The following is a 22,708-nucleotide window of genomic DNA, read 5'->3' as shown; positions in this document are numbered from 1 at the left end:
CTCTATAGCTGTTGTACACACGCATGAGCAAGTGCTCCTCAATGTGATTCTATCGTGAAATCATATCCACCCGTCGCAGCGTCTCGTTGTCTACGGCGTCGCGCTTATGAGCGCGAGGTCTCGGGTTCGAATCCCAGCCGTGGTTGCCGGATTCTAATGGAGGCGGAATGCAAAAACGCTAGTGGGCGCCGAGCTTTCGCTGCGCGATAAAGAAGCCCAGGTGGCCAAATTAATCCAGAGCCCCCTACTACGTCGTCCTTCACAGCGCGGCTTCGAGGCGTTAGACTACACAATTCATTAACGCGAAAGCATTATAAATGAATGCGTCTGTCCATTTTTTTCAATTCTAAAATAGTCCTTATCTCTGTCATTAGAGCATCATTAGCGCCGGAGGTAGCACTCCACATCCACATGGCCCGTCTTGTACATGGGTAACCTGTGTACATGGGTAACCTAATTAAGTTGATTGGACTTGTTAATTTTTCTTAACTAATTCTAATGTAACGAAGAAGAGTAGCCGGCCAGCACCACAGCACCATCGCTACCGGTATAAGCTCGTGGTTGCTGTCCTTGGCCGAACGCTTGTGACTGCTACCCATTCGCCTGCACCAGTTGCTCATAAATCTCTTAGCAAGTGGTGTACGCACTGGATTTCGACCACCTGGAACTTCAGAGTCGCACTTCGGAGTTTTCGATCTCGGGACTGCTTGAAAATTTACATTTGTGTCTTACGCGTATAGTAGTGTTTTTATTGAAGAATGTGCAGGAACTTCTACTTAACACGCGTGCTTGTAGGTCGCTTCTCCTGTCTTCTTCGTTTTTGTCTGGTTTACATTTATTTTTGTGTAGACTGTACGTTTCTAGGTTTTCGGAACGTGTGTGCATATCTGTGGCGAAATGGGTATTTAAAATTTCTTATCTGCCTATTAGAATAGGTGTCTCTAATGTATATCCTGTCTTGCCACCTATGAGGGGTGGTCAAAATTAATCCGGAGTCCCCCACTACGCCGTGCTACGTAATCAAATCGTGGTTTTGGCACGTAAAACCCCAGAATCCATTCATTCATCTGTGCGCAGTTATTCAACTAAAACAAGACAGTTAGAGCGTCCCGTACTTGAACGTTCAAGCAACAGTGAATGCCAGTCCGACCTGTAATTTGTGCAACAGACCAGTTTCATCTTGTTTGAGCCCTTTAACTACACATTACTCGTGCGGTGAAATCCAGAGTGGTATTGGCGGACTGTTATCTCCTCTGAGCTGATTACTCTTCTGTTTAACCTCCTTGCTTTTACTTTTTCCTTCTCTTTGATCAATACTCCGTTTTTGCAGTTTTCTTAAGTGTAGTGCCAATGGAAGGTACAAATCGAAGTCTAAAGTTTAAACGTTTCCCTCCGAGTTCATTCAGATGGACCAACAATTGAAGAAAAAAGAGGAAGAAAGTTAAGAAAAGGAACTTTCTTCAAGGAAGATAACCAAGATGGTTCCAGCAGCGCTGATTTCGTATGTGCAAGCTAAGTAATGACGATGTGCTGAAAAATATCGCCCAACACTGCATGTTATTCGCCACTTTGTTAGAAAATACATGACATACTCCTCGCAATTACCTTCGTATTTCTTTGTTGCCACAAATTTGTCACTTGGCCATAATACCAGAATTAAATAGGAAATTATAAACACAGCAACTGACACAATGTTGCAGTTCCATGACGAGCGTTTTATGGTTGAGTCTATAACGGCACGGACACAAAGTTTCCATTAGTTCAGAAAGACCGAGGCAGTCCTTGATTTCGGGAAAAGCAATTCGTCGGATTCAATCTCTGCTATATGTATTCGTTCTGAAATCCACGAGTTTCCACTAGGATTACTTAACGCTAACCATACGCGCATGCAGACACAGGCAAAGACATTAATAAAAAGACCACACCTAACTTAGCAAAATTTTCTACCAGTCGGCACTGCTACAATTCATTAAACATATATATATATATATATATATATATATATATTCCAGTCCCATAACTTTATTTGACAGTCATTTCTGGGTGCTATTTGATCCTCATGTGCTTCTATCTAATCTGGCTATTTGAAACGAGACTACGACAGGTGTAAATGTCAAGAAGCAAATGAAAAATTAAGATTCCAAGTAACGAAGAAATTCACGAAAGCATATCTCGCGTGACAAATCCTGTCTTCATTAAACTGTGCAACGTTAAAAGGTACTAAAGCTGCCATCACTTAAACACATATTCCACACAGTCGTCTGCACGTAAAACAAGAAAAACAATAGTGGTTTGTTATTCTCCATGACTCAAAGAAATTTGTTTTTAAAGTATACATATTTTACACACATTTAAACTTAAAGGAAACAAAAAAAGACTACGCGACCTATAAGTGCCATGGCCTGTCTTTATTCCACATTTGTCCTTAGGCCAGGCGTTCAGTAACTTCCTATAAACAGCTTATCGACATGTGTGCTTGTCATGATGTCCTTACCGAACCTTGTATCACAGAGAAATAAATTCAATTTCTTTCTCTATAGCTTGTATTATCAGATATGCGCGACACGAATTGTGTCGTAGTTTCTGGAAACAAAGGAGGGCACCAGCGATTACACTGGAACCTTCGGCGAGGGATGTTTAAAAGCCGTCGCGATTGACCAACGCGCTTGATTTTGACGATCGCCAACTGGGATCGCCGCTATCGTTGTGCTTTGAGTGCAGCTTGTGTATGCGGGCACAGGTTCGCCCGATAAAGACTTAGTTTCCTCATTCATAGTTTTGCCGCTGTGTTCTTCACTGTTACTACTGCGCGACACTATAAACAATGGCACTCTAACATGGGCGTGAAGTGCCACACGCAAGCAGAGGACAGACAAGGCAAGAGTTTGGCTTCTCTATCCTCCTCTGTGTGTGTCAGTACGTGTGGCTGTTCTAATAGCTATGTTTAATAAATCCTCCAATTAAACTATGACAAAACAATGCGAATCGTAGCTACGTACTGTCAAAATATGTCTGTACATGTGAAGCCAACACAACATGTACGATAGGTTATGTGTAGGCTTTATATATGTCGTATCAATCGTTTATTTGATTTGGTGGATACCTGAACGTATATCGCAGGATGTCAGGGGAACGAAAGCTGCAAGAGAATAAAAAATGAGTTGGCCGACGCTCCGAAGCCTTGAATAACAGTTCATCGAGATCGTTGAAAGAGAGGTGTCGTTTATTTGATTTGGTGGATACCTGAACATATATCGCAGGATGTCAGGGGAACGAAAGCTGCAAGAGAATAAAAAATGAGTTGGCCGACGCCCCGAAGCCTTGAATAACAGTTCATCGAGATCGTTGAAAGAGAGGTGTCGTTTATTTGATTTGGTGGATACCTGAACATATATCGCAGGATGTTAGGGGAACGAAAGCTGCAAGAGAATAAAAAATGAGTTGGCCGACGCTCCGAAGCCTTGAATAACAGTTCATCGAGATCGTTGAAAGAGAGGTGTTTAATCATTCCATTCTGTCATTAGAACGCCCATGGGGTGACAACAGCCTTAGGCAACAACAGCAACAATCAATTTTAAAGGATGCAAGGGGAAGTGAACGTAACGTCAGGGGATGTAGACGAACAGCTATAGATCACAAATAAACCGCAGTTAGATGATCTTGTAGAGATTAACATAAAATAGTGCCATTGGGAATGTTATGCATATAATAGTACACTCAACTCTTGTGCATTACAGCAATGGAATGGCTCCGGGGGGAAGAGAAACGCAACCGAAAGCGACAGAAAATTAGACTGCATGGCGAGATAGCGAATTCGCGGCTTCAAGTAGGGTTTACGCGCGACAAAGGTGATCGAAGATGTCTGGGAGAGACGTTTGTCTTTCAAGGGAGTTATTAACTCTTCTGATGACGATGATGACGAGGATTGCATAATGTCGGTCGTCGTGATTGGCCGGGCCACCGGCGCTTGGTAGTGACAGCTTCTTTCCACACCAGACGATCATGGTTAGTTCCATTCGGAGCTGCAGAATCCTGCAAGCTGTTAGTAAAAGAGATAACGAGCACTGCTCTCCCTCTCTCGGCCGCACTGCTAGGAACGTTCATAAAGACCCAACTATCTCCAAGTTAAAACTCGTTTATCGAAACGAAAAATTTGCAGCAGTAATCTGGTATACCACAATTCTCAGGTCAAGAGAGAAAAATAATTAGAATTGTTTCCCCTGTGAGATGTGGGTTCAGGAGTTTTAGGCCTCGAGAAACAGGCAGGCTTCCCAGGCATTTCCACACAAAAGAAAGCTGAGGTCATGGCAGTCACGCGCCCGCGGCTGGGATATCCGGGAACTCGGGTGATCCTCCGCCCGGCGGCAGCTGTCACCGCCACATCCCTAGTCTTAATTAGGGGGACTACGTATTCGCCGGGAAATCAGTCGTCCGCCGGCCTGGCTGAATTCGGTTGGTCAAGCTCGGCTCACTTTGTCCCGAGGCCACGGCGGTTGCTCCTTATGTTGTCCGGCTCCTGCCATGAATACAAGGGCAGGAAAGCAAACGTGGAACGCCGAGTTGCCTCCGCTAGATTTACTTTTGTCTTCCTTAGCGCGTGGTTCATCCAGACCGCGGTACCAACTATCGCTAGGGGTGACAGTGCACTCAAAGACGAAGCGATTTCGACGCGAGCTCCACCGGCATCGACCAAATTTATCTACAAGCTAAGCATAAGGCTGTGATTGTAGCGTATGCAAACAATGGCTTTTATGTTCGTATATATTGGCTAAAGATGACAATATTCAACCATCATCTCGACTATGTCGACGCGCTTGCTTCGCCAAAGCTGACGTGCTCGCTTCGCTCGGGCTGTCTGTGACCTGCAGTAAATGTGGCTCGCGCAAGCCGTTTAAATGTGGAGGTCGCTAAATATATTTTTGCCTCGTTAAAAGCTCTTACAACTCGCGACTGCTTCCCGAGATAGGTTTGCGATCGCCCGTTTCATTCGTTCGATCACGTGACCTATCCATCGGCTTTTATTAGCAGCAAGGGCGTTGCACCGTTTCACAGACTGCTTGGTTCGCCAGACTTCTTGGTGATATTGAACATTATTGCCGTAGTAAGTTAGGCCAAGAGGCGGCTATTGGGCGCACCTGCTGCTTAAACAAGCTTCGCTTTCTCATGCTCGAAAAAGAAAAAGTAGAGGAAGTACACAAATGCTGTAGTCAATATTACGTGTGACATCGTCCATGGCGAGTCGCAAAAGTAGTGTAGGAGGACGCGAGCAGCGAAAATGGGTGATGTGGACCTAGAAGCTCCTTCACGATATCCTCATATAGAAATGTGGAAGCGCAATGCAGATTCATGGAAAATCAATACTTATAACTACCCCCCCCCCCTTAATGGGGAACAACAACGTTTCGAAGGTATAAAGGTATGAGGGTGCTACGCAGAAAAAAGGAAACCACTATTTTGACCATTGATACCTTCGTAGAATTTGAACTTTAACATAGTTTACCTGCAAGGTACATGGCGCTTCGTTAGGTTAGGCTTTCTAGAGTTGGTATGGCTTTAAAGATTAACGTGATAGCGATGGCTTAATTCTGTGTCACATCGTTTATAGCTGTTCGGAGGTCTGTCGGGTAGGAATGTTCCACTTCAAATTTTCGTAATCATGGCAGCACCCATGCAGTGAAGCGTCACCATTTACTTCACTAAAACTTCCATAATAAATTAATTATTTTACCTCGGGCAATGTTTATGAGCTGGGAGATGATATCACTGCACAAGACAACAGAATTGAGAGAAATGCTGGTTCAAATTCTAGTTCAAGTTCTTTTATTATTGACAAGAAGATATGTACAGTGTGCATGGTATAAAGGTCGGGCTCTATAACTCTCGTAGAAGTTGTGAAGCGGGCTTCTATGCTAAAGGAAATATCAAGGTAGTACGTTGCGGACGATTCCCCTCGCAGCACTCGAGATACAAAAACGCATAACTTTGCCTGTAGTTATACATCGCTGTTTCAGAGATGATTGCCACGCTTTTTTTATTTTATGTTGCAAGATAGTTATTGTGCCACTGTAGTCGAACATACAGTTGCAGTTTCTTGTGTTTGAAACTGGGCTCGAGACAGGAAAGACAACTACGAGGCAAAATGCATGGTCGGTCATGTGTACATGCACCGCATGACGGCGCTCTTGTTTGGCTGGCCCCAGCTGAGGCTTCAACTTCAGTGCCGCATCACGGCCGAAGAAAGAATAGAGGTGATTTACGAAACTTTGGGAATTGTACCACTCTTTTCTATACGGGCAGACGTCGACAGCTAACCGATGACATCGACAACTAACAGACGACGTCGGTGCCGCCGAGCATTCAAGGTCATCGCATCCCGCGTGGTCCGATCCGAGCTCGCGCAGGGTATGGTGCGAACAGCAGCAGCTACGTAACATAGCTCCCTTTCGCCATCTCGAGCGTTCATCCAGCTCTATGGCACACACATACACACGCACACATTGCGAGTCCGGTCTCAGCTAGCGGCGGCGTTCATCCCAGGGCGAGCTCCGGCGACCAACTCTAACGACACGATCCAAGCGGTAGCGCGACGGAGGAGAGATGTCAGCACTTAACGACTCCCATTCGGAGCCCATCGAGCGGAGGCCATTAAGAAGGGGGCCTTCGAAACGCCGAGCCACATTCGACGGTGGCGCGCCGGAACCGAACACGAAAGAGCAGTTCGCATCGCTCAAGCGGACTGTACTCTGTCTCATAACATTCGTGCAGTGTGGCGAAAGCTTTCGTCAGCAACCAGCCAAACCAGCATTGAGATCCAGAAGGAGAGTTCGTGCTCTGTGCGCCGCTGATCCTCCCGCGTGCAACGCTGACTTCCTCGAAGCATCACGTAATGGATTGCCGGTGCGCGTTTAGCAAATACATCGTGTTCCTCTTAGCTGAGGCACCTGGGTGTCGTTTATGGTTGGCTGACACGACTCGTAGCCTTGGCTGTACTGCGCGAAATTGGCGAGGCCGGGTACACGCTAGCCATAGCGTTAAGAGGGCTACAGTACAATGATCTTGTCTTGCGATGGATGCTGTACCGCTATTGCTTATCTCTGGGTGGGTGGCGTTCATTTCCTTTAGTCGTCAGGAGGAGACCAACAACTCACTAGGCGGCTCTGTAACGAGCAAGAGAGCTTCGCGAAACATAATTTATTAGAATACCGTGTTCCTTTTCGTTTCTTTGTTATTGAGAAGGCGATCGTTAAAGGATCATGCACTGCATCTTACGGGATTGCTTTTGCTCCTCCTCGCGTTTTATTATATCTCCCTCGCGCGTATTTATTCTATATTCATTCGCGGGGCGAAGGTTACGAGATTATATATTCCTCTGTGAGAGATTCGCAAAAGAAAGTAACAAATCACTTGCAACCGAGGTTTCCACTAATTGACTGCAAGGAAACGCTGAGATATTGATGGCGGAGCTGCAAGGGCACATATCGTATTTCGTCTTATTATTGAGTACAAATCAACCCACAAACAAAACTCTGAAAAACAAAGTTAAGAAAACTAGCGGGCTGCATGAACACTTTAATGTCTCTGGTAGGTGCAAAATGAAGTGCTCACTTATGGATTAACTTCATTTCGCGAAAAAAACAAAAGTCGCAAGCTTATATTCAAGGCCCTTCGGTCTTCCCTGCGATTATCGAGAACTAATACGTCATCTGACACTTGTTCGTGATAATTTTGTGCCTTCCAAGAAAAAATATAAAGGATTATATAAATGGGGGCTCTTCCGGTTTCAGTATTCTACTTGTCGTCATTGCAGTTGCCTTCTGAACATTTTCTCATTTCTCCTAAGTTAGCTCACGTCCTGGAAAACCTTCCAGTGATGAAGCGGTGATCGTGAAACAGATATACGCGAGAAATCATTTCGCTCTTGTGATGATCGGCAGCGCAAAGTCTTTCGTCCCCCAAGGAAGGGCCTTCTTCCTTTCATTGCTGTTTGGAATGGGTGACAAACGACTTCCATTCAGCAGCGCTCAAAATTTCACTGCCGCCTCGGCCGCAATTTATATTCGCAGCTCACTTATTGTAAAAATTAAAAAAAAATGCGATCGAGAGAAGAAAAGGAAACACTGAGACAGATATTAGTTCAAGCATACCAGTTGCCTTTTGTTTCTTACTTTGCTCTCTGAACGTAGTATGTGCATTAATGACTTAAAGAAGAGCTTGATGGTAGTTATTCGCTTTAGCGACATCATAATGATGATTTCCTGGAAACATGGCGCTATTGCAATTTGGGGGATAGGTCGTGAACTAGCCGGTATTACACAAAAATGGGATAAATCGAAATGCGAATGAAACCTGTCCTGCATCTAATAAGGTAATGCGTTAATACAGTAGTCAGTTTTCAGAAAAGAACAAGAATGAGAAAAAAGTTCGAAAAATAAAACAAAGGGAAGTTAAGAAGTGTGCTAAAGGGTATCCGACACATTTCTAATTTATTCTCTATATTTAATTTTTCTTTCTTGGCATTTCATTTTTATAATTTAATGTAAGAGAAACAAATCATGGACTTGTAATTATATCTTCACTTAGGCTTCACGGCCATACATGTTACCTCGCAATCACAAAGCAAAATCCTTGAATCTAGGAGGTACTACTGATGGCACCCTTAGCCTCTGACTTGGTCATGAATTCATACATAGTGCTGTGAGGCTGACAAAAAATATGAACCCCATTTGCCTTCGAAAAAGAGAGAGATAGAGAGAGAGATAGCAAAGAGAAGAAAGACAGGGGAGGTCAACCAGACGACCGTCCGGTTTGCTACCCTACAGTGGGGCTAAGGGAAAGTGGGACTAGAAAGAGGAAGGAAATGATCGCGGTGTGTGCAGGGAAGCGCCGTGACACCAAACTTAAGTCCCATAGCTAGTGATGTTCATTGAAGACATCTGGGTTGTTGCGCGCATAGGAGGCTTCGGGTGAGCCATGTGGCTTACTCCATACTTGCAAGAACTTGGTTAAGAGCATCCAGTACTTGCACTGCACTTCGCGCTGATGGAGTCTGCCTTTGAGGTACCGCATAAATCTACGTAGAGTGATAGGCAGAAAGGCTCCATTGGAGTTTATTGCGGAAGATAGGTGATGGTTGGCGCTAGCAATTTTAGAAGAGGCACAATGAAAGCACAGCCCTCAAATGCTTGTAGTTGTTGAGTCGTTTTACGTTTTTTGTTGGTCTGAAAACAAGAATATATATGCCATCTTATACAAACAGAAAATATGACAACAGAAATAAAAAGCTAAAAATATTAATATAGAACTCAGCATTGTTCTTAATGAAATAAATCAGCAAGCAATAGGAACAGAGGAACCTCGTCGCCTTAACCTTCACGAGAACGCTATTTACTCGCAATTTTTTAGGTTGCATGCCCTAACGACATGGGCATTATTGTCACGCAAGAAAATGAACATCGAATAGAAATGTAGATCAATAGTTTTCATAACCAATCAGATATTGCTTTTGAATACCGGAATGGAATTTCAATGGAAAGCTCACAGAAAATGTTTGAACGTTCCGTCATTGGTTTCAAAGGACGCTTTGCACATTTTTGCATTTTCTTTTCGCGAATCGCTCGTAACTCTAGAAACTCGTAAAGTCTAGAAACTTTCCTTCTTTAAAGTGACGCAGTGACTAATACAAATCAAAACGACGTGGTGCTGCCTTGAGCCTACGGCGACCCCTACGCAATACACAGGCACTTTCTTCAACGGCACTTCTTTGGTGTGCGGAAAAGATTTGCTCGAGTTCCCGCAGAATATTGCGCCCACGTAAAACGTAGTCGCGAAGAAAGCAACGCGTGGGCAACGCTTGAAAAGGGTATAAACTGATGTTAACTTCCTAATCTTGCTCGGCAGAGAAAGGCAGGTCTATACGTTGTACATGAAATTCTGCCGCGTACAGACGGCGCCGACTTCTTCTTTTTTTTTTTTTTGAGAACGCCGGTTTTCGCTCCGAAACTGCTATAGTAAGGAAAACCTCAGTAAACAAAAGGGGCGCAGAGTCCGGCAGGGTTTCGGCAAAGGCCATTTCCGCAGTTTCCAGGTTACTGGTCGCTGAGTGACGTGCGTGGAATGCTAAGACGTTTCCTTCGTCCCACTCCCACGAAGCTCCAGCTCGGAATGTGTTTTCACTCACTAATTTTCTTTTTGCCCTCCGTTGTTCCAGTAAGGCGGAGATATTTGTGCTTTACAGGGCAAAACAATGTGTGGAATCTCTCCGACTGCAATGCTGTCGCCGGGGACGACGGGACGTCCGGGAAGTTGCGCACCACTCTTCGGCCATTTCCTTTTTCCGGACAGAAAGCCGAGCATGCCTTCGGGACGCCTATTATATTTTTTTATAGCTACCAGTTCGTCGACTCGTGCCTAAACGTGGCCCCAAGGCGCTGCTTGATGTCACCTTGCTTTCGTCCACCCATAGACAATGTTTGTCGCCTCGATGAGCAGCTCTATTATGAAGATGGAGAAAGAAACAAAAAGAAAAGGAAGAAAGAACTACAAAGAAGCAATGACTTCAGGTATTCAGCCTTCGCAAGACAATCGCTTTTAACGTCGTTCTCTGCTCTCGTTTCACTTGGGCACGCAGGAAAATGCGCATATCGTGTGTTGAATTCTGGGAACAGCGCGCCGTGTGGTTTGGTTCGTGGCTTGGTTCGCGTAGATTAATGTGCCGCTGGCCGCAATAGTTGCCGCCGCTTTCTCCAGTACTTGCCGCTCCGGTTTTGCTCGTCCTGTTTGGTGCCTTCAGTTGTCGGCTTCGATATCTGGAAACGACCTTGCAACGGCAACACTACGTCCTGGACGTCCGCCTGATTAGAAGATCATGTTGGTTATTTGTTCTATAAATCGAGAATGTCACACATGAGCTTATTGTTGTTGTTATTATTTGACATTGTGACTCATACCCACAATGGGGGATTGGCTAAGGGTATATCTGCATAAGGTTTAATGAATATAAAAATTAAATTTCCCCTGTCAATGTGGTTTTGTGGTCACTGGTGTTACGGCTTAAACCACTGCAAGGGATGAGCCATAATCGGTGTGGTGGTAGTTGCAAAATAAGAAAAAAACTAAAAAATAACTTTGTGAATAAGGAAAAGATAATGAAGTGATAATATGGGTCTCTAAAATATGTTTATATGAATTTTAGAGTTATATTACAGTTGTGATAAAGTGATTGTCAAGTTACGAGTTCTAGCTCTCTGCTGGCAACATGGTTCTCGGTTTCATATCACATTTGCTTATTCCTTACCGTGCGCACGAGTTCAGACAATCTGTTCTGCCGGTCCTTAAGATGCACGTTGGAAAACTTTCGTAATTACTTCTCCTCGCGGATTATGTGCATAAACTGCGTATGAGCAGGCTTGAATACGTTCTAGAAAATCGAAGCAGATTAATAACGCTATAGTGCGCAAATATTTGCCTTTCAGCCTCGATCGTGCAACGTGGTCGGCGAAGGTTGCTTTGAGCGTTCGCTTGAGCGGGCAAATCCCCCTTTTATTACAGTCAACGATGTGTAACTTTAGCTAAGGTGTTTGTAAGGTGGAGCAAAAAAAAAATTGAAAGAGCGACACCGCCTCTTTGGTCAGGGAGCAGCCGCATCCTGTTAAGGGTACATTAATAACTATCCCGATGATAATTAAATATGTGATGCTGTTCTGTGTGGTCAAGCCACCTTTTCCTTTCTCTCTCTTTCTTTCTAGGTATTTCAGTATGCAAACAGTTCGCGCACTTTTGAAAAGAAGTTGCTTTAGTTTTTTCTTGCTCACGCATTATTTTTTCAGAACTTCTTATTTTGTGGTTAATAATGCGATAAGCATTCTTCGGATCTGTTTTGCAGTATATTTCTCTGTCCGTAACTAATCCCTTGGACGTACTCAGTGTCCCAAATTGTCCACTGGGTATGTGCTGTCTGCCATCTCGCCACTTATACAGACGCACACATTTCCAAACCTTTATTTGAAAAATGCCATTCACCCAACGCTGTACAGCGCTCGCTGTCCTTGGTGCGGAGGCCGGCCAACTCTCGCCCACATTACGTGGGACTGCCAGAACAGGCCACCCAAAATTAATACACCAAAAATAGCCGGCAAACTTTCCGGAAGGGAGCAGTGGGAGACTTGGCTCGCCAGCGAGGATCGGGAGATGCAACTAGCGCTTCTCGACCAAGCACGGCGGACCGCTCAAGCCAGTGGGGCCCTGGACTAGGGGCTCCACCCACTCGCTTTCTGCATTTTTTTTTCTTTTAAATAAACGTTTTGATATATATATATATATAGGCAACTTGACTCATTGGATATGTGCCACTGTCTGCGTATGTGCATAAAACAACTATAGATGGCATGTCAAGCTCTTTAGCAAATATTCTGCACTTGTATATAGAATAAATCCGTCACTACCTGGTTACTGCCATCATCACAATCATGACAATAATTATCAGAATAATTATCATGACAACTAAAACATATTTCATCAACAATAACCTATTATGAAAACGATTGCTGATCACATTAACCTCACCAGTCATTTCTAAGAGATGGACGCTCTGCCATTTTTTTTTATCTTTGACATAAGAGTTTTCGCGCCTATGTCTTCCTCTCAGTTGCGTTGAACAAGCATTTCCATGTATGTTAAGCAGAGAAAGGCTAAATTACAATGCTGCGAATATTTAGGAGAGCTACTTTGCCTGTTAAGTATGCGTAGGTTTCTCGGTAAGTACGTTGCCCTGAAAAAAATTTACTTGTATCTTGTCACTTTTCTGTACGTTATGATTGTACTCGAAAGCCGTACTGGTAAACACGTTGCCTTGAAGAAATTGAACATGTGTGCTATCCTAAAAAAAATTTAAATATGGGATTTTACGTGCGAAAATCATGATCTGATTATGAGGCACGCCGTTAAGGGAGAATCCGAAAATTCGGACCACCTGGGGTTCTTTAACGTGCGCCTAAATCTAAGTACACGGGTTTTTTCGCATTTCGCCCCCATGTATGCTATCCTTTCTCTGTATGGTATGACAGGTAACAGATAGTCTCGATGCTTGTTAAACTAGTGCAGTAACTACGAAAAGTTAAAAGGGCGGAACGACTGAACAATAGTGCACGTGACACGTTTTAGTAACACTCCAAAGTAACACTCCAAAATGCTGCACACATATATATTTTAAGAAATGCCTCTCAAAAGCGTCTCTATTGGAGGAGGTGATAGCCACGACAGTTACGTTTATGATGATCTTTCGACTGGTGTGCACGTCGCCGTCGAGGAGGTGATAATGAAGGCGACAACAAAGTTGAACTTTTCAACTTTGACACGCGTCTATTAATGTGACAGGCGATAGGGAAAGTTATGCTACTATCAAGTGGTTCTTAAGGAAAAAGAAAAAATCACTTACTACGTATTTTCTCCTTAAGAAGTACCACTATGCTGCTACAGCTATTAGCAAGTATAATGAGGGAAAAAATGCAAGGTGATACTCCAATAATGCAATATAGATTAGTAATTAAAGTGTCATACTATTTCAATGTAAAATACGAATGAGGTATAAAAGTGTAATGTATAGAAGGCTGCTAAATATAAAGGAAAAAAACAAAAAAAAGAAGAATGAATCGACAGAAAAATATCTGAGTATAGAGAAAATGAAGGCCCATGAAAACGTGACGTTTAGGTGACTTCTGTTTTGCCGCTTGATGCTACTGTCCAGACAGGAGTCATGAATAAATCTTTCTTGTTTTCAGAATTATTTGCACTTACCCTATGGGCAGAAGTGACCAAGAATTGCGCGGCACTGTCAAGGGATCTAAAGCGCTGAAATAGAATGGAGATATACTAAATGCAAACATTGAGATAAGAAGGGAAGTCTCCAGTGTTCTATCCCCACTACTGCTTCGCTTTCTTGTCCCGGAATCGTATTTGTAGAATTCCATAGCCTTGGGCAGCTCTGCAATGCAAAACTTATTTTTCTCGTAGGAAAATTGATACTACCGAGCAACGTCCGATGAAGATGACGATGTTGTTTTCCCTTCCTTATTATGACACTTAAACCGTGGCAATGTTCAAAATGCATTTGTGATCTTTGCGACAGAACTGGCCGATGATAGATACCGAAAGACGAAACATACCGAACTAGTAGTACATATAATAGTACTTCTCGTTCCATGTTGAGGTGCACGCCGAGAGAAAGGTTTCGCACAGTATACCCCATATGGGCCCTCGCTGCCTGTGATGCACCCATCTATGAACATGAGCTTCTGAATAGCCTCCAAATGGCCAGGTTGCAATAAAAGAAAATTGCAATAACAACGTGTCTACCTAACTAAACTTTATCACCTTAACTTAAAATTCACCTTGATTTAGCTAGATGACTCCATACACCTGCATGTGCTTGTTTGAATGGTGTCGTGTTCTCACTGATTTTGACTACTCCTTACATCTTTGCGCCTGGATATAGCCAGTTTTCCTTCAGTAAGGGCAAAACAAGCCTCTCATTCGTAAAATCCGCAGAGTTTCTGAACATCTGTTCTTGTCACTGAAAGTGGTGCCCGACCCGATCAAAAGAAAAATGATTAATTGCCCAAGTGGCACTGTCCTACGCCATTGCATAATTTTTGGCTTGCACAGATCTGACTTCGCGATGTCTGCTCTATGGTACACTTGCAGTCATGTGAAATCTATTGATAACGTTTAATGACATCGAGCATCGGTGTTAGGCTACAGGCTATAGGAGCTTTTCCCGAGCCTCTTGTAATTCCCTCTGCGAAACGAGATTCCCATGTTAAATATTCCGCACTTTAATCAGTCTATGCCGCATCGCTCGTGATTTCTGTCATCACAAGGTTCTAAGATCATATTTTTAAAAAGATGAATACTTGAACTTTCAATATCTGTGAAGTCCCTTTGTTAGCACATGCCCTCTTAAAAATTAAGTGTGCTCAGTTTCTTAAGTTAAATTTCTTTCCTTTAATTTGCGAAGCTGCTTGTTGTAGCGCGTCCCTTCGTGTCACTAATGATGAGTTGCCTTTCTAGTAGTAATAAACTTGATAAGCTATCTTTGCGAACCCTCACACACTGCTGCTGCCACCACCGTCGTCATCGTCGTCTTGCAATAGCCGCGTGGCTTCACGTGGGCATGTGGGATGTTCCCTTAAGGCATATACGGCGGAAACAAACTGGCGATGAAACGTCGACCTCATCAGCGTTTTCCGCGTCCTGCTTCTCCCTGCCTACTCCTATCTTCCCTTTCTTCGCCCTGCAAACTTCAAATATAGCTTAATTTCCTTTTTATGCGAAGCATATTAACGTAGGTTTCGGGCCTTCGCGCGACGCCCGGCGGTGGCCACCATTGACCCTGAAGTGGGGTCACGTGACATGACGTCACGTGATGACGTCACACAGGCTGCAGATGGGGCCTCATATCGCGCCGTCGGTCGCCTCCCGGCGGTGGCCACCATTGACTTTCAAGTGACCTTCAAGTAGGTCACGTGACATGACATCACGTGATGGCGTCACACCGGCTGCAGATGGGGCCTCATATCGCGCCGTCGGTCGCCTCCCGGTGGTGGCCACCACGCTTCGGTTCGCGCCGTCGCGCGCGACGTGGCGGTGCCGCCACCATCGCTGCATCACGTGATATGTGACGTCACGCCAGGGATGAAGTGGCGCGCGCCCGCCGTCGCGTCAGTCTTTGTGCCCGCAATTGCGCCAGCGTCTTTGCGCCGGGCGTGTATGCGGTCAAGATGCCTCCAAACGCTAAGGATACGCTAAGGTTAAGCCCAGTGGATGCTTCGCATCCACTCGGCTTAACCTTGATAAGCCTCCAATTTTTTTGTATCACTATCATCATCATCATCATCATCATCATCGCCATTCCGCTTCGTGACATCCCTGCGTCGACGTCTCACAGCGTCAAGTCTTGCTTGCAATACGATATTGTGAACAGTGTATCGCATAAACATAAACACTGCATGACATTAAAAATGCGGAGGAGGCGCAAGCTTCGCCTTTAAGAGTGGAACGCGATAGCATTCAAAGATCCCTGACTGCTTGTCGCGCTTCTCGGCAACCGCAGCTTTCTTGAGGATGCGCGGAGGCGAGGGCGATGGTGTTGTTGCGAGGAACCGAGCGGGTCGCGCCGCTCTATGAATAGTAGAAACGCTGGAAAAGGAGATCGCGTTTGAGTTTCTGCGTAACAGAACTGTTTTGCTCTGGTATATCTGAAATTAAGCTCCGACGCTATCGTGTCTTTGCGGTTGTGGTTTAATCGTACTTTACGATTTTTCTGACACATTTTACTTTGAGAAATTCAGATAGTTCAATAACACCTACGCGCCGCGCGGAGGGCCTGCGTGGTTGTGGTGCGGATTTATTTTTCGCGTCCAACGCCTACAACAGATTTTTTGCGACACGGGGCCCTTAACGCTCTCGCGTTGAAATGGAGGCCTGTGCCGTGCATAAACATTGCGCGAGGTGACACGTTGCATAGTAGGACAAGAATGGCAGTTGGGCACGTCGCATTTAGGTTTGTAGCACTCAGATATATATCTCTTCACCTCGATTTCATGCTGTATGCTAGGTCGGCCTTCTTAATAGCTCCCGTTTTTTTTAACTATTCCCCATAGTGGGTTTAGCCCATTCGTGGGAGGGAAACAGCCTTCATCCTTATCGTAATCGCCATCATGGCTCGCCTACGGACGGGGCGCGTCGCGTCCGCTCCGCTGGCCACACAGGAGGTGACCACGACGACGCCATGACGGGCGGCGGGGGCCGGCCACCATGAGGAGGACCACATACGACGAGCTTGAGTCGGCGACGGACAGCCACACGCCCCTTTCCTCTGAAGAGCCACCACCGCGCCGGCGCAGCAAGGCCAAGAATGGCAATGCCAGAAGGAAACGTGATTCTAGTAAAGGCAGAGGCACCGGCGGCTTCCGCGACGACAGCGATGATAGCGGCGACATGTTCAGTAACACTCGCAGCGGTAGAGCGCTGGACGGCGGACCGGACAGCTACTTCGAGTCCCCGCCCTCGAGCGAGTTGTCCTCGTGCGAGATCAGCTTCTCGCATACTACCAAGCTGAACACGGCGAGAAACGGTAGGACGTTGAATGGGGGTCGCCTGCTCAACGGAAACAAGAACAACAGGAAACCGCGGAAAGACTCGCCGCGTCGAAAAGTCAAGGACAAGAGGCTCGTCTATGACGACAACCACTCTAGGGGTAAGAAGGCAAGAAAGAAGCCACCAGATGACACAGATGACGATAGCACGCCACCCATCAAGCCCAGAGGCCGGAAGAAGAAGAATGGAGGTAAAGTCTCCTCCGATACGGACGAGTCTGATACAAAAGTTAAAGGTAAGCCATCCTACAGCCACCTTGTAGTTGAAGTCGAAAGCCTCGACAGTAGCAATGATTGCGAGACGCCCCGCGTCGACTCTTCAACGACACTGGTTCAAGGAGCCAAGCAACTGGCTGAGATACACCTGAAGGGAAAAACGAACCGGACTATACGGGTGCGCCGAAATCTTCTTTCCGGCCAATTTAGCGATGACAACTCGGTCATGGACAGGTGTTGCCGCTGTGGCGCCGGATGTGACATGGTGGGCGAGATTACTGGAACCCTTCCGGCTTGCCAGTACTGCCTTGAAGAACTCGGTATGGGCGTGACAGACTCCATAATGCCTAGAACGTTTGAAGTTCCGAACCATGTGTCATCGCGCCAAAATGCGCTGTTTGAGCCCATGTACTCTCGAGGCACCTGCGATCCAGAGGTGAACGAGTTCGGGCCATTGTTCATCTGCGGCGACGCTACCGATCAGGGCCCTTCGTGCGATTTTGACGTCATGTCTGAGGGTGGGTACGACCCGGTTTTCCCGCACCCCGATGTCATACGTCGCAGTGCCAGCTTCTACTCCCGACAGCCAGCTTTGCAAGACGAATCACTCGAATTACCCAACCTGGTAGTAAGAGCTCGCGTGCGCAAGAACCCCTCACGTAACAGAGGCTTCAGAAGTAAATCGCCTGCAATGCTGGAGCTCCCTCCGGAGAATGGAAGGCCACTCTTCTACGCGAGATATCACAAGAGGCCCGACGGGACTGACAGCCCGACTCAGGTGCTGCTCGACACGAGAGACCACGAATGGGAGCCCGACTGCGGCTTACCGAGAAGCCAAAGAACGCGAAGGCCCCACGCTTCACCAAATCGAGGAGGAGGAGGTTACCAGAATCGCAGAGATCAGGCTCGACGCTCTCGAAGAGGGTGGGAAAATTTGCCGCCGGAAGTGCCTAGCGCAGACATGACTGGTCCCCAGCACAATTTCTCCGTCGAGGCCTTGCTGGAGCGCTCGCGGGCGGACGAGCTGACGATAACCCAGACGTCTCTCGGCGTCGCTGCTTCCACTACGGACGCACTCGACGAGCCGGAGGCTGAGAAGATCGCCCGCGAGGCATGGAAGCGATACGCGCGCGATTACAAGCGCTTCCAGCAGAACCTGGCGGAGTGGGAGTGCCTTCGGGGAATGGCGCAACGTCGCCGCTGCGAGGACAGCGATGGAGGAGGCATGCCGCGGCGCCCCGTGACGCCACCACGGCCCAACTACGTCATGCCGGGCAACCTAGAGGAAGCGCGTAGCCCCAGCGGAAGTTTGGAGGAGCGGAAAGCGAACAATGACGACGAGGGCATGCGCATACGCATCGCGGTGTCTCCCAACCGGAAAAGCAAACTCCTTGTCAACGAGATGCCGGCCTGGTTTCCAGGACCTTTCGCACCGCTGGGACCAGACGGTTCCCCTCCGCTGCAACTGCAAGCCGACCAGCCGCTTCCCATCGCCGGAGCTCTTCCGAATTCCCTACCCACTCAACAGGCGGTGCCCCTACACAGGGCACAAGGTGAACAACACCTCATCTATGTCACAGCAAAGACCCGAAGCGTCGGTCAGCCTGCTGGCACAGCGCAACCGGTAGCGCCTGGCGTCGTGTCGCCTGCGCCTGTCCTGTCCCCTGTCATGCCTCCCGGATCGGCAAATGGTTCTCCGTCTCCCAGTGGAAACGGCTCTCCAGTGGTGAAGGTTCCCCCAGCGGGTCCCCCGCCATCGCCTTGAGTGCCGTCTAGGAGACTCCAAGCTCGAGCGTATGGGAAACTGTGAGGCTGAATGCGAATCGCCGTTCGGGCCAATGCGTTGCCGTGACAGAAACGCTCCAGTCGTTCCTTTCTGGTTACCGACTCGAGACTGAACTAGCGCCCGTCGCACTTTGCCTACTCGTAGCTGGTTTCACGCTAAGTAAGCCAGAAAATTAAATCAGTGTGGTAATACAAAATTTTCGTGCTCGTGTTTGCGCTTCCCCTTGAAAAACTTGTCCAACGCCTGTTGTGGGGTTTTCTGCGTTTCAAGGCGATCTTGCCCGAATCCCACGATTGAAGTATTAAAAGCACTCTGCTCCGCGTGTGACCGTCTAAGCTAGTGTTGCAACTGGATGTGCATGCCCTCCAAACCACTCTTTCTTTATTGGCTCTGCGTGATTTGGCAGTACATAACACAACACGATTTTTCTTGCGGCACGGGCTAAAATTGGTATTTCCGTGTTCAACCAAAAATCCAATCATTAGTACATGGCGTGCAGTCTAGTCGATGTATACATTTTAAAATGTATTTCTTTTCCTTCGCCTGTTGCTAAAATATGTTTTTTTTATTTTCTTCTATAATGTCGCTACTCTTCAATTTCGCGTGGTGTGTGCACTAAGATAACATTCAGCGATGCTTCAAAAGTCATAACAAAGGAAAACATTAGCGAAACAGGCATTAGGGAAGGGCTAATTGATGATAACGACACACATATGCGAGAGGCAGTAGGACTACTGGCACTGACATGTTTTAGTGTATCGTCTTTCTGTAGCATATATTCGCTGTTCATAGCACACTTATCTGTTATCGTATTTATTTTAGTTTATACATATTTTGCGCACTTCAGGGAGCATACTCTTTAGGCTTCTTACAACCACGTTACATCTAACCTGCGTCAATTAATTCGTTGAAAGTTCATGATCACGTATTTGATTGGGGTGCGCATTCAGTTTAATAGTTAGCATTCGGAGTATTAAAGTGGGGGGGAAGACCAGTAGCGATTTATCGCTAAATGCGAGAGAAATACGTTATCTTTGCGCCGAATCTATTCTATGATACATAGATACATATGATACCACATTGTAAAGCATCGTTCAGAAGCTCACTCGACACACATCCGGCATCTTTGAGGAACTAAGTGCCACTGACGTCGACACTATGTAAACGAGATACTATTTCTGTTAAGAAGAAATCAGGAAAATATCTCGAACGTCTCAGACGCATTTGCACAGAACTCAATCAGTTTTCATCAGTGCCGGGAGCCTCACTTTGTGCGACCTACCACTGCACAGTGATGAGGCGTCCACCAATGCATCTATTAGTGAAGAGCTTATCGCTAAAAGCGTTCGCAGCGCACGACCATCACTGTCATTTGATCCTGATTGCCATTCCTATGACTTTAATTAAATATGTGAGTGCTGTCTTTAGTATAATCCTAACTTGCATATAAAACACCTGCCTCGAAACACAAAGATTTCGTACATCATGACAATTCTTTTTCGCTTGGTTTGCCCCATTGTATAACGCCAGTATGAAGCTAAAGATATTCCGATTGCGCTTAAAGGTGCGAAAGTCAACAGTGAACGCGCTGAAGACTATGAACGATGGATCATGGACAACACATTCTATAAACAACTGTTGCACTATTTCGATGAAAAGGGCCTGTATGCTTAAAATAACATGGCAAATCTCTCGTGTCATTCTCGTCCACTATTCTTTATTGAAAACAGATGCACAAAACCACATACCAATATCTCTCCTATGGTCTACCTCGAAAATTATTGAGTCGGTCCTGCACGCATTAATCGCGCATGCAGTGTATGGAGCAGCTTAATGTCTAATAAACATCGGTTTATGCTGGGCCGTTCAACAGCAAACCTCGCCAGCTTTATGCCCACGCATCAGAAGCGGCCGAGAACAGGGGTCAACTTGACACCGTTTACTGTGGCCTAAGCAAGGCGGTTGATGTTGTAAGTCTTTCCATGTCGTTCCCAAAACTCTACGAAACCGGTGTTTCTGCACCTTTAATGCCTTTGCTACGGGATCACCTGTCAGAGCGACAATGCTATGTCACTTTCAACGGGCAGTCCTCAAGCCCGTACACAGCTACCAGCGGTAGCCGCGAGTCTGGCCACTCGAGGCACTTCGAAGGCATTTGCAGGCTTCTTTCGCCCTCGGAAAATCGCTCTTATGTAGCACGTACTGAGCAAGAGAAAGCTGTGTAGGGAGTGTTTCCTGTTAATCTACAATTTTCTCCTTGACACTTTTCATGTAATAATAAAATATGAGAAGTTGAATAATTCATTAAAACTAATTATCTCATTACGCGGAATGCAAAAAATCATCTGTCTTCAAGTGACGGCAAATAACAGTACCTTGGTTCTGTCCAGTTACGTAGCATTTCCATATTTTCAAACTTTGGCCCAAGGTAAATGAAACACCCCCCCCCCCTCTCTCTCTATTGGATGTATAGCCAACCACAACAGTTTACGGACCCGCCGTGGTTGCTCAGTGGCTATGGTGTTGGGCTGCTGAGCACGAGATGGCGGGATGGAATCCCGGCCATGGCGGCCGCATTTCGATGAAGGCGAGAACACCCATGTAGTTAAATTTAGGTGCACGCTAAAGATCCTCATGATCAGAAAGTGTTTTTGACATGTAAAACCCCATAATTTTAATTTTAACACTTTACGCACCACGGGACCTCAGGAAACGTTCAGCTTCCGAGCAACCTGTAAAAGTAGTTAGTAAAACTGAACATTGCAATGCTGTTCACATATACTAGTAGAGGCTCTAAATGCGAATACTAGGCTGCGTTGGGAGGTTGCGCTCATATACAGCTTTTTCTCAGATTTCGTGTTCCGTAAAATTTTGTTGCCGAGTATACCTACGATAACGGTAAGTGATACTTTAAAGAACACGTTTAGAATTAAAGGGACTGTTCCTTCGGGGGCATGCCGTCGTGGTGGCTACCACGGGGTGACGGGTGATACGTGTTAAGCACTAATTTTTACAAAAAGTAATTAATTACCGTTTAAGCGTTTAGTTTCAGCGGGCTCATCGAAATTGGGAAATCGACGCGAACTCTTCGTACAAGCCATATCATCTTCTGGATCTAGAAAAATTCCACTACCCGAGAAACTGCGGCACGATGAATTCGGCTCACAAGGCTATGATGCTATGACTGCTATTGAGTACTATCCTAGGCATTGCCAAATTCCGCCATGTTGCGCATTTCTGCAGTGTCGGCAATTTGAGTCAATCAGAGAGGTCCACAGGTCTCCTACAGCCTCTCCAGTGGGCTCAAAATGCCACCACTACCAAATTTGACAATGTGGCTGAATTTTACAGTGTCTACAATGGCACCAGGGGTTGCTATAAATCATGTGAATAAACACATCGCAACGGATATAGTCATAAATGTACAGCCTTGAAGTTGACGGCACAGACCCACTCTGGGTAAGTGGGCCAAGGACGGGGAAGTTCGAAAAAGAATAAATGTAAAAGAACCTAAAAAAGTTTACAATAGGTAGCTTAAAATTTGTGAAATTATGAA

General features: G+C 45.9%; 1 protein-coding gene across 1 annotated transcript in view; it reads right to left on the bottom strand.

Annotated features, from left to right (window-relative positions):
• Positions 1-22,708, bottom strand: part of LOC135903751 (pyrokinin-1 receptor-like) — a 407,309-nt gene that overhangs the window by 249,628 nt on the left and 134,973 nt on the right. The gene's annotated exons all lie outside the window — the stretch shown is intronic.

Source organism: Dermacentor albipictus, chromosome 9, assembly GCF_038994185.2.
Source record: "Dermacentor albipictus isolate Rhodes 1998 colony chromosome 9, USDA_Dalb.pri_finalv2, whole genome shotgun sequence".
Lineage (NCBI taxonomy): Eukaryota > Metazoa > Arthropoda > Arachnida > Ixodida > Ixodidae > Dermacentor > Dermacentor albipictus.
This window is presented reverse-complemented; position numbering and strand designations above follow the sequence as displayed.